The sequence below is a fragment of the Rhea americana genome, unplaced genomic scaffold, assembly GCF_003343005.1.
Source record: "Rhea americana isolate MKP2758 unplaced genomic scaffold, rheAme1 scaffold_286, whole genome shotgun sequence".
Taxonomy (NCBI): Eukaryota; Metazoa; Chordata; class Aves; order Rheiformes; family Rheidae; genus Rhea; species Rhea americana.
Window position 1 is genome coordinate 711379 of NW_028186408.1, and position 14151 is coordinate 725529.

General features: G+C 41.4%; 1 long non-coding RNA gene across 1 annotated transcript in view; it reads right to left on the reverse strand.

The window, feature by feature from the left end:
* The window catches only part of LOC146593658 (uncharacterized), a 68202-nt gene that overhangs the window by 18020 nt on the left and 36031 nt on the right, over nt 1-14151 (reverse strand). The window contains exon 5 of the long non-coding RNA XR_014896343.1: nt 2537-2586. This is a non-coding gene — a long non-coding RNA (uncharacterized LOC146593658). The remainder of the gene's footprint in view (nt 1-2536; nt 2587-14151) is intronic.

Here is a 14151-nt window from a genome sequence, read left to right on the forward strand (position 1 = left end):
GGGCCCTGACCAGCCTCATGCAGATCCTCCAGCCACCAACCCTGTCCTTGGGCCCAGGGGCTCTATTGCAGCTCAGGCCTTGGGCCTTCACTCCCTGCCTGAGCTGTGTTGTTGGTGCACTGGTCTTCACCTTTGTCATAGCCATGCCTGTGCTTAGCTATGGACTCTGTTATCTGGATCCTGACCTGTGGATTGACTTTAGCCTGACCTTGGACCTGCCTTTTCACTGTTGAGCTGCCTGGTCATCACTGGACTGTGTCTGACCTGGCTACTGTCACTGGACTGGATTCTGACCCTCTCCAGTGGATTGACTCTTTGGCTTTACTTTGGATCTGCCTCATAATCATGAACTTGCCCAAAGATCTGGACTCTTAGTTGGCCCTGGCTGCTGTACCTGGGTCTGCCCTGATCACTCCATTCTGGTGCTATGGGGCTGGGCTCTACCCAGTGAGGCTTCCCAACCCCCAGAGAGCAGAGGGCCTTCACTGTCCCCAGCAGGTTTACTCTGAGCCCCTGAATAACAAAGGGGAACTTCCACATTTATCCTTGTCATAGAAGCTGGGTGATAGCAAGGCCCTTATGTTTCTGCTCAAAGGCAGCTCCAAGACAAGCAGCCTATAGGCATTACACCTGACTAAGGGTGACACTGAGGGAAAATCTTCCAGTCTCAAATGTGTGGGACAGTGTGAAGTTAACACTGACCTTCATTACAAATCCACACCATGCTGGGTCCCAGCTGAGACCTAAATGAGAGTGAAAGGGCTGGCAGCATTCTCACCATCACTGTAAATTATTTCATTGGGCTCTTGATGAACAACAGGTGATGTGAAGGTGCCGAGGCATGACAGGAACACACAGCAGGAGCCCATGAAAGACAGTATTGATCCAGTCACTGGAATGAGATGTCTCAGAACAATTATGAGCAACCACAGAGTCTACTTATTTGGGAACAAGGGATCAATACTCAGACTGACAGCTTGAGAGGTATGATTCAGTGGCATAATAAATTTGTCTCTCTGTGACAATGTGTGCTAAACTCCCAGTTCTCATACTCTGGCAGAGACAACACATGTTTCCACTTCTCAATGTAAGTAAAATTTGCCAGGTTTGTCATCCTTCTGAGGAGGCACACAGAAAATGAGGTTTGTGGATGAGACCAAATGGATTCAAGCAGGTGAGCACAATGTACTTAGTCACGTTTCTCCGAGGCGCAGCACTCCCGGGCTGCACAACTGAAATACAAAGCCTGTGCACACTTTCTCAGTTCAATTTACTGTAAGAACTTTTAAGAGAACAAAATCAGATGTTCTTACAAGCAGCAGCCTTCTGTACAGGAGATATTGAGAGAAATGATGGAAGGAGAGACAATAATAATGATGAGACTGCAAATTCTAAACAGGAGATATTGTATCTGTCAGCATAAGATCTGTTTTGATTAAGACCACGATATAACCATTCACTACATACTCATTCAGACTGAGCAAATGCACCCTGCTGGGATAGGTCTTCTACAGAAGTTGTTTTTGTTTTCCCCAAACTTAAGCTCTCTTGTGCCCAAATACATGTGACAGTACAGTGGTATACCTCTCATCTTTCTAACGTGTTTCCCACTAGGGAAGGGAGCATCACACATGCAAAATCTGCTGAGCCAAAGAATGAAAGTTCCAGCATTCCAGTGCTGTGGATGTTTTCAGAGGCTGTCATCCAAYGTGACCCAAGGGACTTTCTTTTCTTAAAACTAAGTATTCCTCCAAACTTAGCCTGGACATAATCTGTTTGTTTTTTGTTACTTGAGATTGTTTTTGTTCTGTGGTGGCTAAGCACTAAGAAATTTGCAAGACTGGGTTCTACTTACTCTTGACCATAGAAATAATTTTGAGACTGCAGAAAGCTAACAGAAAAATAGGAGGGGTGAAGGGTGCTATCTGCACCTTTTTACTGGGTAAGACTGTGGGAACTGGCAGGGTCTGGCCATTCTCTGTTTTAATGAGAACAAGAACTTCCTGAGTCCCTGTGTCTCTCTCAGGCCTCGCTCACACTGGAAAAAATCTCTCATTCCACTTTTTCGTTCAGTTCTAATGACCAAATGTTGCTTTCTGTCCTGTTGCCTCCTCCTAACTAAAACTTCCAGGCCAAATTTTGGTCTAGTGGAAAGCAGCAAGGAGAAAATTGTTACTGTAAATCTACAAAGTACAAGAACCAAACAGCAAAGCATGATTTTCACTGAAGAGAAATGCTACTTGACATGAATCTGTTCTGCGTTAGTGAGTTCCTGCAAGATCTTGAGTGAGGCCTGAGAGACATTTGCACATCCTGGACTGCCCTGCAGTGCACATTCAGAGGCAGATGTAATGGCATGTGTGCTGGGCTGCTTGAGGAGTAGTAATTAGGAACTAACTTATGCATGGCACAGTCAGAACTTCCACTCATTCCCCCAGGAACAGTTCTCACTAGAGCTAACGTGGAGCAGTCCTAAGTCCTATTGGCCAGATGCTGATCTTGATTATTCCAACACAGACTCTGAGAAGCAACTTACCTGACTGCAAGGCCTACTGGTTGGGCATGCTGTTTATTCTTGAAGTTCATCTAATTGAAGAAAAAACATAACAAAATCACTCAAGTCAGTTGAATCCATGTCAGTTATTCTACGGGGAGGAGCTGGGAAAAGGGATGGGGGGGTAACGTGGGTGACACAGGAATGGTCATATCTGACAGCAGGATTTTAGAAGGAACTACTGAAAACAAAGTTAGTGTGCTGGACAATACTGAAACTACTCTCTGGACAATGGAACTACATTGCAATTAGGGCTAGGCAAAAATCTGGATTACTTCTGGGAAGACTAAGGATTGATTTTTTTCCTGTAGGCAAGAGTCTGGAGACCAGAATAGTGGGTCGAGGTTATAACTCCATTGGAAAGTGCTGAATAGTGGTAGTGAGCATGACTGCGACAATTATAAAGTTATAAGATGGTTCTGGATTCATAACTAAATATTTCTTCTGTTGCAATTTATAATTAGTAAAAATATTTAGTGAACACAATGTGTGGGAGCAATTAGCATCTAACATTGTCCTTACTCATCAGCTTGTACTTGGAGTCATGAATACTCAGAGGAGACAGACAGGAAAATGTTTGATTAAGTGATGCACCAACTTGCCAACTTTCTTTAAGCCTTTCCACCCCACAAAAAACGTTAGGGAAGTAAATATCTCCAAGTTCACAGTGCTGCTGCTTTCCTCAGCAAATGTTTCATTTCTGAAACACAGTAAGTATATACCTCCTTGGAGTCCAAGATGGAAACTATCATTTTCTCAAAGTGCTAAGTAGTGCCAAAGATGTTTTAGGAAATCAAAGCTGCAAGTACACAGAGAACTAGTGAACACAAGATATGAATTATCTGTATAGCCCAAGCCATAATGACACAGGGTTTTGGATTCTATGACCATGGAACATGGTTTGAAGATCAACAACTGGTGGGGAGAGATGGAATTCACCTCACCAAGCAGGGCACATTTGCCTTTGCCAACAGGTTGGCCAGTCTAGTAAAGAGGTAAACTAGGTAGGAAGGGGGAGGGTGGTGTCATAGAGAGAGGGTAGACAACAAACCACAACTCGGGTTGGGGGGCCTCCAACGGATGCATGCAGCTGGCGATGTGCGTTTGGGACATGGCTAWGGGCGACCCCTATACACCCTTCCTGGGAAATGTGCAGGCATGAAATGCATGTACACCAATGCATGCAGCACGGGGAATAAACAGGAGGAGCTGGAGATCTGTGTGTGATCGCAGGGCCATGATCTCATTGCAATCACAGAGACATGGCGGGATAGGGTTGTCATCAGTGGCGCGGAGTCTAGTTGGAGGCCTGTGGCTAGTGGAGTTCCCCAGGGCTCAGTACTGGGTCCCATCCTGTTCAACTGCTTCATCAATGACCTGGATGAGGGGACAGAGTGCCTCCTCAGCAAGTTTGCTGATGATACCAAGCTGGGAGGAGTGGCTGATACACCAGAGGGCTGTGCTGCCATTCAGAGAGACCTGGACAGGCTGGAGAGCTGGGCGGAGAGGAACCTCCTGAGGTTCCACAAGGGCAAGTGCAGAGTCCTGCACCTAGGGAAAGATAACCCTAGGCACCAGTACAAGCTGGGGGCTGACCTTCTGGAGTGCAGCTCTGCAGAGAAGGACCTGGGAGTGCTGGTGGATGACAAGTTGACCATGAGCCAGCAATGTGCCCTTGTGGCCAGGAAAGCCAATGGTCTCCTAGGGTGCATTAGGAAGAGTGTTGCCAGCAGGTCGAGGGAGGTGATCCTGCCCCTCTCCTCAGCCCTGGGGAGGCCTCATCTTGAGTACTGCGTCCAGTTCTGGGCTCCCCAGGATAAGAGAGACATGGAGCTACTGGAGAGAGTCCAGCATAGGGCTACGAAGATGATCAGAGGGTTGGAGCATCTGCCGTGTGAGGAACAGCTGCGAGAGCTGGGCCTGTTCAGKCTGGGGAAGAGAAGACTGAGGGGGGATCTTATCAATGTGTACAAGTACCTGAAAGGAGGGTGTCAAGGGGACGGGGCCAAACTCTTTTCAGTTGTCCCGTACGACAGGACAAGAGGCAATGGGCAGAAATTGAACAACAGAAGTTCCATCTGAACGTGAGGGGGAATTTCTTCACTGTGCAAGTGACAGCACTGGCCCAGGTTGCCCAGAGAGGTCGTGGAGTCTCCTTCTCTGGAGATATTCAAAGCCCGCCTGGATGCCACCCTGTCTAACATGCTCTAGGTGACCCTGCTTGAGCAGGGAGGTTGGACTAGATGATCTCCAGAGGTCCCTTCCAACCTTACTGATTCTATGACATACTGTTTCTTGCTTTGTTTTACAAAATCAGCTAAATCTTGTCATGCTCCATACAACAAGCTTTTTCTCTCTTGAGTTGGTCAGATATTGCAAAGGTAACATAAAAGATTTTTCTGGTTTCATAATTAAGATGTGCCAACAAAGAAGCTTGTGTTCCACATGAGGTACTATTGGATCAATAGGTAAAAAGCTGAAAGGAAAAGTAACCTACCAGAGAATAAAGATGCATCTTGCAGGAACAATGTGTTGCCATTAGGTATGATAATTGGGCAAATGGTGGTGTGATCTTAAAAGCCTCTGTTGATCATATTCCCTTGAGTGCATTATACAATTAGGGGAAAGGCGCACTAGATATGCCTTTACTGTGCTGCCAGAGTGGAGCGCAGGTGTCAGAAAACAAACAAGTTTGTAATCCTTGCTTTGCAAATCAATTCTTAATTACTCTGCTTATTTCCATGTAAAACTTAACTTGTTGATATTTATGAGAATAATTTTGCAACTTCCCCTTGTTGTTCATATGGATAGGAAGTCCAAGAGGCTTTTTTAGACTTTTAATCCCTACTGGTGCATAGGGTTCATTTCAGGTCAGACCCAGCAACCCAAGCAAATCCAAGCAAATAAAAGACTGGATGGAGCCCTGCTGAAAATGTATGCCACATGGTGTAAGTAGAGAGGGTATGGTTCTATCATTTCCAATTTACTACATGAGTATAGAAATATTGTAAGACTATGACTTCGATATATAAAGCCCAACTTTGCCATGCACTTCCTATCTCCTTTAAGAAGTCACTTCTCTCCCTATCTTATTTTGCTTAAAGTATTATTATTCACAGGAAAGAGAGTGGAAGAAGGAAGCCACTGACAGGATGTTCACTGCATGTTCATCTTTGGAATATGCTCAGTCTTTGGGACCACAGTCTGTTGATCTCTCCAGATATGGTCCAAGACACATCTGTTTCAACAGATGTTAAAGGGAAGACAACGGATAGAAGGATAGACTTTAGGAAGAGCAGGAGTTTTTAGTAAGTCTGTCAACTGGAGAATCCCATCTAACTGGGAAGAAAAGTATGTGTTCTCACGTTTTCACTATGGCTGTTTCCATTTCACTCTTGGAAGACATTTTTGTTGAAGGATGTTTTTTTTTTTTGAACAAAGTAAATAAAGGACAGCAGAACATCCTGCGCAGCACTAGGGGCAATAGACTAGATTTGATGGACCAATATTTGATTGTCTAAGACCATACTATATGGCAAACTTCTATGAGGTGCCAAGATTGCCAGTGGCTTCCCTACAAATTGTTTTGTAATCTCCCTYCACACCAGCAAATTTCTCTGCACACCATCCTCTCCTCACTATCCACAGTAGTACACACTAATAGTTTGATTGGTAAGAGAACTTTTAATTAAACACTAAAGATAAAGGCATTTGGCCCACTAGACAAAAAAGCAGACAATACCATTTTATTGCTTAGTGGTGGTTTTCATGTAAGACATTTACTGTGAAGCTGACATTTCTCTTCCTGAGTCCCAGAGCCATCAATGAGAGAAGAGAAAGCTGGTAAACTAGGACATGAATTAGACAAAAAAAAAAAAAAAAAAAAAAAAAAAAAAAAAAAAAAAAAAAAAAAAAAAAAATCACAGCTACATCTGAGAGAGAAATTAAGCTTATACATGAAGTGTTATAGCTAACATTTTCTAATGGATATAGTTTTATGTATCAGCACAGCACCACGCACAGGAGCACGAATACTGCACATAAATAACATGTTCTCCCAGAGTGGCACATGACAATGCAGACTGTCAGTCTTGATCATCATTTCTGATAGACACCAGGCCACACATGGTTAATGTAGTTGTCCTCCTGTGGCTGTCTGGTGATCAGTTACTTCCAGGGAGTCATGACAATGCTAGAGAAGCTCAAAGTCAACCAGCTCACACAAAAACATCACAAAGTTTACTCCTTATGTTGGGCCATGCCGCAGGATCCTAGGAACAGCATAAATAGTTCTTTGGAGTGATCAGAATACAAATAGCTGGGATGCAGCAATGACTTATGAGGAGTAATTTCTCATTATTGCGATCTATCCCATTTACAGATTTAGGCTACTTCTTTTGTCCAGTTTCTGTAAGATACAAACCGTATGCAATATCTTTCTTTCTGCTCTTAGAAATTCTTTGTTTGGATCATACTGCTATTGCAAATGGGGTGTTAGCAAAGCAAAGAGAGCAGAATGCATGAAAAGAATCTAGATTTTCTTCTAATAAAAGAATCACTGTAAAAAAAAATCACTCAGGTGACTGGGGTGACATTTTCAGATGTCTGATACAACCCTGAAAGGGAGAAGATTATCATCTCTGAAAAATCAGTTCCCAGACTGGTCTAGAATAAAGAAAGCAAAGATATCACAGCTTGAAATGAAGCTTTCTCTTTCCAATATGGACTTCTGGCTCAACTGTCACTTGCCTTACTTGACCATAATGTCTGTGGATGAGGAGGATGAAGGGAGAGCAGCAGAAGCCTGGGCTCCAAACTTATTGCAGATGCTGTAACCCATGCTCAAGGGAGAGATGAGGACATTTACCTTTTCATTCTCTCAGCAAATACCTCAGGAATGTCTGAGATGCACTGTCCTAAATTGCTATTCCATTTAGTCTTCCCCTTCTTAACTTAGGGGTTGAGTTCTTTGCAGGGTAGGACCCACACAGTGCCTCGCCTGGGACATACAGTCCACAATTATTACATGGGGCAGTGCTATCAGGAAAGAGTGCAACATTTTCCCATTTGTGCAGAAATACATAGCTAAATTAAATGCAGAGCTGCTAATGAAACAATAATATTTACTACACACTTCACTACCTTTCCATAGTTAAATGTAATTGAGTTATGTTCCAATTCTAACTAGAGACATCCTGTGAAGAATGGTATCACAGAGCACTCCCAGAGGCCCTGGAATTCTTTCTGGTAATCGGTAATTAAATAAATGTTTGGGATCTTTCTTTTCAAAATGAGCAGATAACAATAAGCCCTGCCCTTAATAAAATAAACAAAGAGCAAAAGTACAACCTGTTGAAATCCTAGAATTACTTGCACTGGGAGGCTGGTCTTATTACCTCCAATCTTTCTCCTGGTCATGTCTCACTCTGTGCCAGGAAGTCCTGATCCTTCTCGATGCATATGATTAATATGCTGAATTGAATCTGCTGGAGCTGAGCAGTTCCTACATCTTATGCAAGTGAGGCAGTAAAAACAGCATGAGTGGGAAGAAAGAGGAATAGGACTACCTTTTTCAGCAACTACTTGCAATTAGACCCAGTTATGCTTAACAGTGACCAAGTTGCCACTGATCTAAAACCAGGCTGCCCCAATTCCACCCTCTGCCTGCCTCTAGCTATGTGACTCTGCTCTGTCCCTTGTATCATCAATTAGTTCTCAGCCTAATCAGTTCCCTGAACCAAGATAATAGTCTGAGAATCAACTGCTGACTAATTACAAGGTCACCAATTCAGTATTTTAGTTTTCTCATCAGTCCTTAGACTCTCCTAAAGGTAGTCTGTTCACTGTGACAGATATCCCAAAAGACAAAGGCTTCCCTGACCAAGTATCCTGGTAGCAGTGTAAGGTCTGTTACCTGGCCAAACAACCTGTAACACTCATTTCTCTGCTGTCTGTTTAGTGGCTAAGTTAGGCAATCGGAGTGTTCTTACTTTCAAGTCTTGTAAGAGAAGAAGGACTTAATTTAAAGACATCTTGTTCAGGCAGAAGCATCTAAATGGTCATTGATTGCTGTTCCTTAGTAGGATATGTGAGTCTCTTTAAAAGCAGAAACTGCTTGTTATTTGTGCTCCATCCCTGTTGTCAGACAGGCTACAGGGCTTGTGTCAACATTACTAGAATAGAAAAATGTGAGTTTGAACAAGTCAAACCTCAAGTCTCACATTCCTGAGAACCACACTGAATCCAGATGCGCATATAAGAGGAAGTTCAGGTCCAGTCACTTTGCTTGGTTAGAAGCATTTCCACAAGGCCCCTGGGGAATAACCATTCCAGAAAATACCCCCTCATGTATGTTCCCCCTCATGTATGCACAGATCAACTGCAGAGAGCTGTTAAAGCCCCCTCCATTTTTATGGGCAGATAATCATGCCAACATCCTGGGAAGGCTGAGACCTAAATCACCCTGGAAATTATCTTCAGAAATGTTTCTCACATCTAAAAGTCAAATCAAGTCCTTAAATTAATTTGTTACACAAAGGTAATTAGCTCCTTAAATGAGAGAACATTAAAATAGTCTTAGTGTATTATCCATTAGAACAGGACAGGAAGTGTCTGAGTTGTGTTTTCCATTCCTAGTAAGCATTTGTAAAAATGCACTTCCTATCGCTTAGCTGCCAGCATTCCCTATTCCTTCAGACACAGGGCACAGACTAAGAAGAATGCTGTCATGCAGCTATGCTGAATTTCCCAGACTGAGGGTTGGTATACAGCGTACAGACCAGGTGATCCAACAGACTCCTACTTCAGGTTGTTTACCACTTAACACTGGAAAAGACTCTGTGAGACATTTTTAACCCAGCAGCCCCAAACTCCCAACACTGCAGATCAGAACCTGCAAGCTTGATTTACAGTAATACTGGCAATGAAGGCATTTACCCTTCGGTCACACACATCAACAGGCAACTCTCCCAGGCCCCTTTGCCCTGAAAACCTCTTAGAACAGATGATGATTCCAGCATCACCTACCCTATCTTCCCAGCTTCCCAGATGATTCCCATCACTTCTCTGTTCAACCATACAATCCTTCTAAAGATACAAAACCAACCTGAGCCCCAAAGCAAGAATTCAGCAGAGGCCAGGGGCAGCACCTTATTATCTTGTACTGAAATACTGTCTTGTGCAATCTTTGCTGCTCCTGGGAAGGAAGCAAGTACTAATTCTATTCACACACTTCACAACTTGGAAGTCAGCACCTGCTATAAGTAACAGATTACCCTTTTCTCACCCATTCCCTGAGCAATTCTGGTTTCAGCTGTGATGCCCCACATGATACTAAACAGTGCCAGCAGCTCACAGCTAACACAGTATGAGATGCTGAAGTGTGCTTAACTTTCTTACCAGATGTTCTCAAGTTCTCACAGTACAAAACACTCACCTTTGCTAAAAATGCAAAAGCAGTTCTAGAAACCATGGCTCCCTTAAGAGCACTCAGCTTTTGGATAATTCAGTTTTTAGAATCCAAAGCTATGAGAAGGAGGCAGGCAACAAAGAAACCTTTTCTGATGTATCCTGATGCTTTTGTCTTGTGTCTTGTCATCATTACCTAATTTCTCTTCCTCCACCTTGAAACTACATATGCTTTATTAAGAAGACACATCTTACTTCACTGCAAAAACACACATACGTGAATGCCTCCATCAGTTGCATTGCCTGTATCTGTCAGAACATTTCTGTCACTCTCACAACCACAGCATTTGCTTATATAGACCAGATTGGCATCTCATCAGCTTTTTCTGGTATGAGAAATTTTATGCTGATTTGCAACAGATTGCGTGGCTCAGGAGTTAGTAATTTATACAGACTCTCACCTTCAGGTTGATTATGTTCATATCCATTAATCCATGAAGTATGGTTCCAAGGGAYAAAAATCCACTTCCAGTTCTGTCAGTTCTCTCAGTTCTTGCTTTCTAGCCATCTCAAAAGTGATACACTTATTAAAAACTCTGGAATATGTTTAATCATGTTAAACCACTAAAGAACATATATATTCATTTGGAAAGGGCTTTGTTTTATTAGGGGTTCCATTTCCTTCACTGGTCCAAGTTGCAGGTAAAGTACTGCTCAGTGGATCAAATCTGCCTTACATGCTGTTCTGCAATCACATGGTGTCTTCCAAACACAGATACTCTCTGTTCCTTGTGAAGTCCATAAGCATTTCCTCTATTTGAGCACAGGAAGGGAAATCTACTCAGAATACAGTCCCATATGGTGCTATAAAGTTTTTTAAATATTTGACCATGGACTTCCAGTAAAGAGGGAATAAGTGTGGCATTATATTGTATACATAACAAGCTCACACACAAAAAGGGTTAATTTAAAAAAATTTTTTTTCAAGTAAATCATTACACATATGAAAAAATTAAAAACCTAAGCCTTCCAATTTTTAAAATACTTCCCTTTAGCTGTTTCTAAGTAGAGCAACTGTGATATTTCAGTCTTTTCAGAGGGGAAAAAAATCTGCTTTCAGGTGACTCAATGTTCTAGTCCATTTCCGTGGGGAATAAACATTATTTCAGATAGAAGCATGTGATTGGAAAATCAGTCACATTATTGATTTTCTCAGTAAAGTTCTTTTAAAATACTTTATTCTTTCTATTTTATCAGTGGAGTACTTCACTCAGTGTGATCTAAACTCCTGCTCTGCAATCCCTTGGAATTAGAAAGACCCACGATTTTTCCCTCTGTCATTGAGGGATCTCATTGGAAAAAGTGATTTTTCTTTATTAGATATAAAATACATTGCCTTTTAATAATAATATGTAATGTCCCTTTCTGTCTAGTCCTTAAAGTAGCTTTTGTTACTGGAGTGTTGAACTCCTTGCAAGAGATAGCTAATGTCATAATAGACCAATGTTCTAGTTTTCCATTTGTTGTCTCTTTCTTCTCATCCTCATCTCTTTCTCCTCTTCTCTGTGCTCATTTTGTCAATGGCTAGACTCAGCAGGTGTAAAATTTGCAATTTATTTTGAAGACAGTAAGATACAGAGTCACTCTAATATCATCTGTTAATGCCTTACCTCTTTTGAAGGAAAACTGCGGTAATGTCTACATTAGCAAGTAGTGCACCACAGTGGGAGTGGACAGAATAAAAAAATTACAGTACTACTGAGGACTGATAAGTATTCTATGAGAGTTTACTTTGCTTTATTCTGGTCCTGTAGACTAAATACCCTTAAATTCTTGGTGCACACTGGGTGAGCTGCTTCCAAAGTGCATCTCTAATTTAATTTTACCTGAAAGGGAACCAGTTTATGTGCACAGATACTGTTCTGTGATGTGAATGTAACTGAACAGTGATGTGCCATAAGTGGAGATGACTGGGAATTTTGTTTCAAAAGTGTGCTTCTGATTTGAGCTAAAATGCTAATGTAGAGACAGCCTATGCTACCTCTCCACCTCCTTAGCTTAGCTCCACTCAATGAAGCTTAGCTATGATGTTTCAACAAGTGCTCCAGGACATACCATTTTACATATATTAACCATTATGGGATGCATGCTTATACTTGAAAATCAGCTATTCTCTTCCTCAGGTTCACTAATACTAACTAGTATACAGGTAGTTTCAATAGGTCACAGGACTGTCATCATATTTGATCTGCAAATGTGAACTTGAGCTACTAACCTAAGTTAAAATCCAACACAGATTATTCGTAGTGGCCATTTAACCATAACCTTCTACAACATCTCTAAAAAAAACTACCACTATCCACAGATGGAGAAGGGAAAAAGGGAAAGCAAAATTATAGTGCAAGATCTTCTGACATCCAAACCCTGTCTGCATCAATAGGTCACAGTTGTTAGGAGTGGCTGCCGAATCTTTCATATTCTTTTGGTTTTTGCAAAAAAAAAAAATCTGTTCTGAAGTTTCTTGTCTTAATAACTGATTTCCACAAATTATGTTCTCTACATACTTTTAGGGGATTATTGAATACAGGGTTTTAATACCTTTAAAACCCCTGTATATTTTATTCTTACATTTAAAAAAATCATGAATATTCAAATATTTTTATTTTTATAAAAGCAGAATMAAAATGAGTTTTATATAGTAATTCTTGTACTTGGGCTACATGCTCTGCTTCTCTAAATAAATGATTCTGATTCTCGCAGTGTGCTCTCATGTGAGCAAATGGAACAGTCATTATGCATTTGGGAATGATTGCCTGGAAATCAGCCACTATGTGAAATAATGTAAAACCAGCTTTCTTCTGTTTTTTGCTTTCATTTTTGCAATGAATCAAGATTGTTCCAAAAAGAAGAGGCAGAAAACATCAGGACACACATGAAAATACACTGTATTACTAAGAAAAACATGTTTTTTAAATGCTTTACTTAAATTAAATGAAATGCAAGAGAGCTGTTTGAATAAAGTTATGAATAATGCTCATAAAGGTGTAGTTTAAAATGGTAACTATGAGAAGAAACCCACTTCTGCCATAAAAATGAGAAATTCTACTTAGCCAGAGAGTCAGCCAACTCTACATGCTCATGTAAACATATTCTAATTATATTAAAATGAGATGCTAGCCTACAGTTACAGTAAAGAGCACCTTTATGATTGTCTCTATTGCTTGCACAGATAGTATTTGCACATACCCTCACTCCCCAATTTACACATTAAATAGAACCACAGTGAAATCAGTTTCCTGGGGAAATCTGAGATTTACAGCAGGGCAAAGCCGAGCGTGCATATTTGCACTTGTACAGTTATACAGTTGCCTTAGAAAATCTGGCACTAGAACAGAGGAATGTAAATACTTTCTGGGGTAAAGTCCAAGTCATATTTAGATTCACACAAAGAACAGTATTAACGATGCTCAGTTCACAAGAGATGTCTGACAATGCGATAACCCAGGGCTCTTTTATTTCTCATTGCTCTGCTTAGCACTTCCTGACAGGTACAGTCCAGAACAATAACTGACCGTCTAGATGTACACAATCCCTTGTTTGCAATCCATATCCTCTCTGAGGTGTTCTAGCCAATACTGAAATGTATTCCCTCCTCAGAGCTAGGAAACTATTTTGCCTGCATCATTCTTAGGGCTGCTTCCATGTCTGCCAACTATCTCACATAGTACAGAAGGACATTGAACAGCTGGGGTTATAGCAGAAATAGTATAGAACACGAAGAAACTTTTGTAAGAACAACAACAGAGGAAGAGAGTGATGGCAATAAATATTTCTCCCAGTATGTATTTTCATTCTTAACTGAATCTCATGCACTTCAAAAACTTTGCTTTCATGACATACAGGGGAGCCACGACAAACTGAGATTCTGTGAGCAGAGTCCACAATTGCTATCAGATTAAATGCCTTGCAAAGAGCACTACCTATGTGCCCATAAATAACGCCGAAGATCCCAGCTCATGTGTTTTGAATTGTTCTCATTCTCCCGTTTTGAAGCAGGAATCATTGCGCTTTTCTGACTTATGTTAATCATCCACATGCCATGATTTCTTGTGCTACTTTTTAGTCTCACAAATAATATCCTGAACCTCAATTCAGCAGACTGAATGTTTCTCCTGGGCTTTGATTTTCAG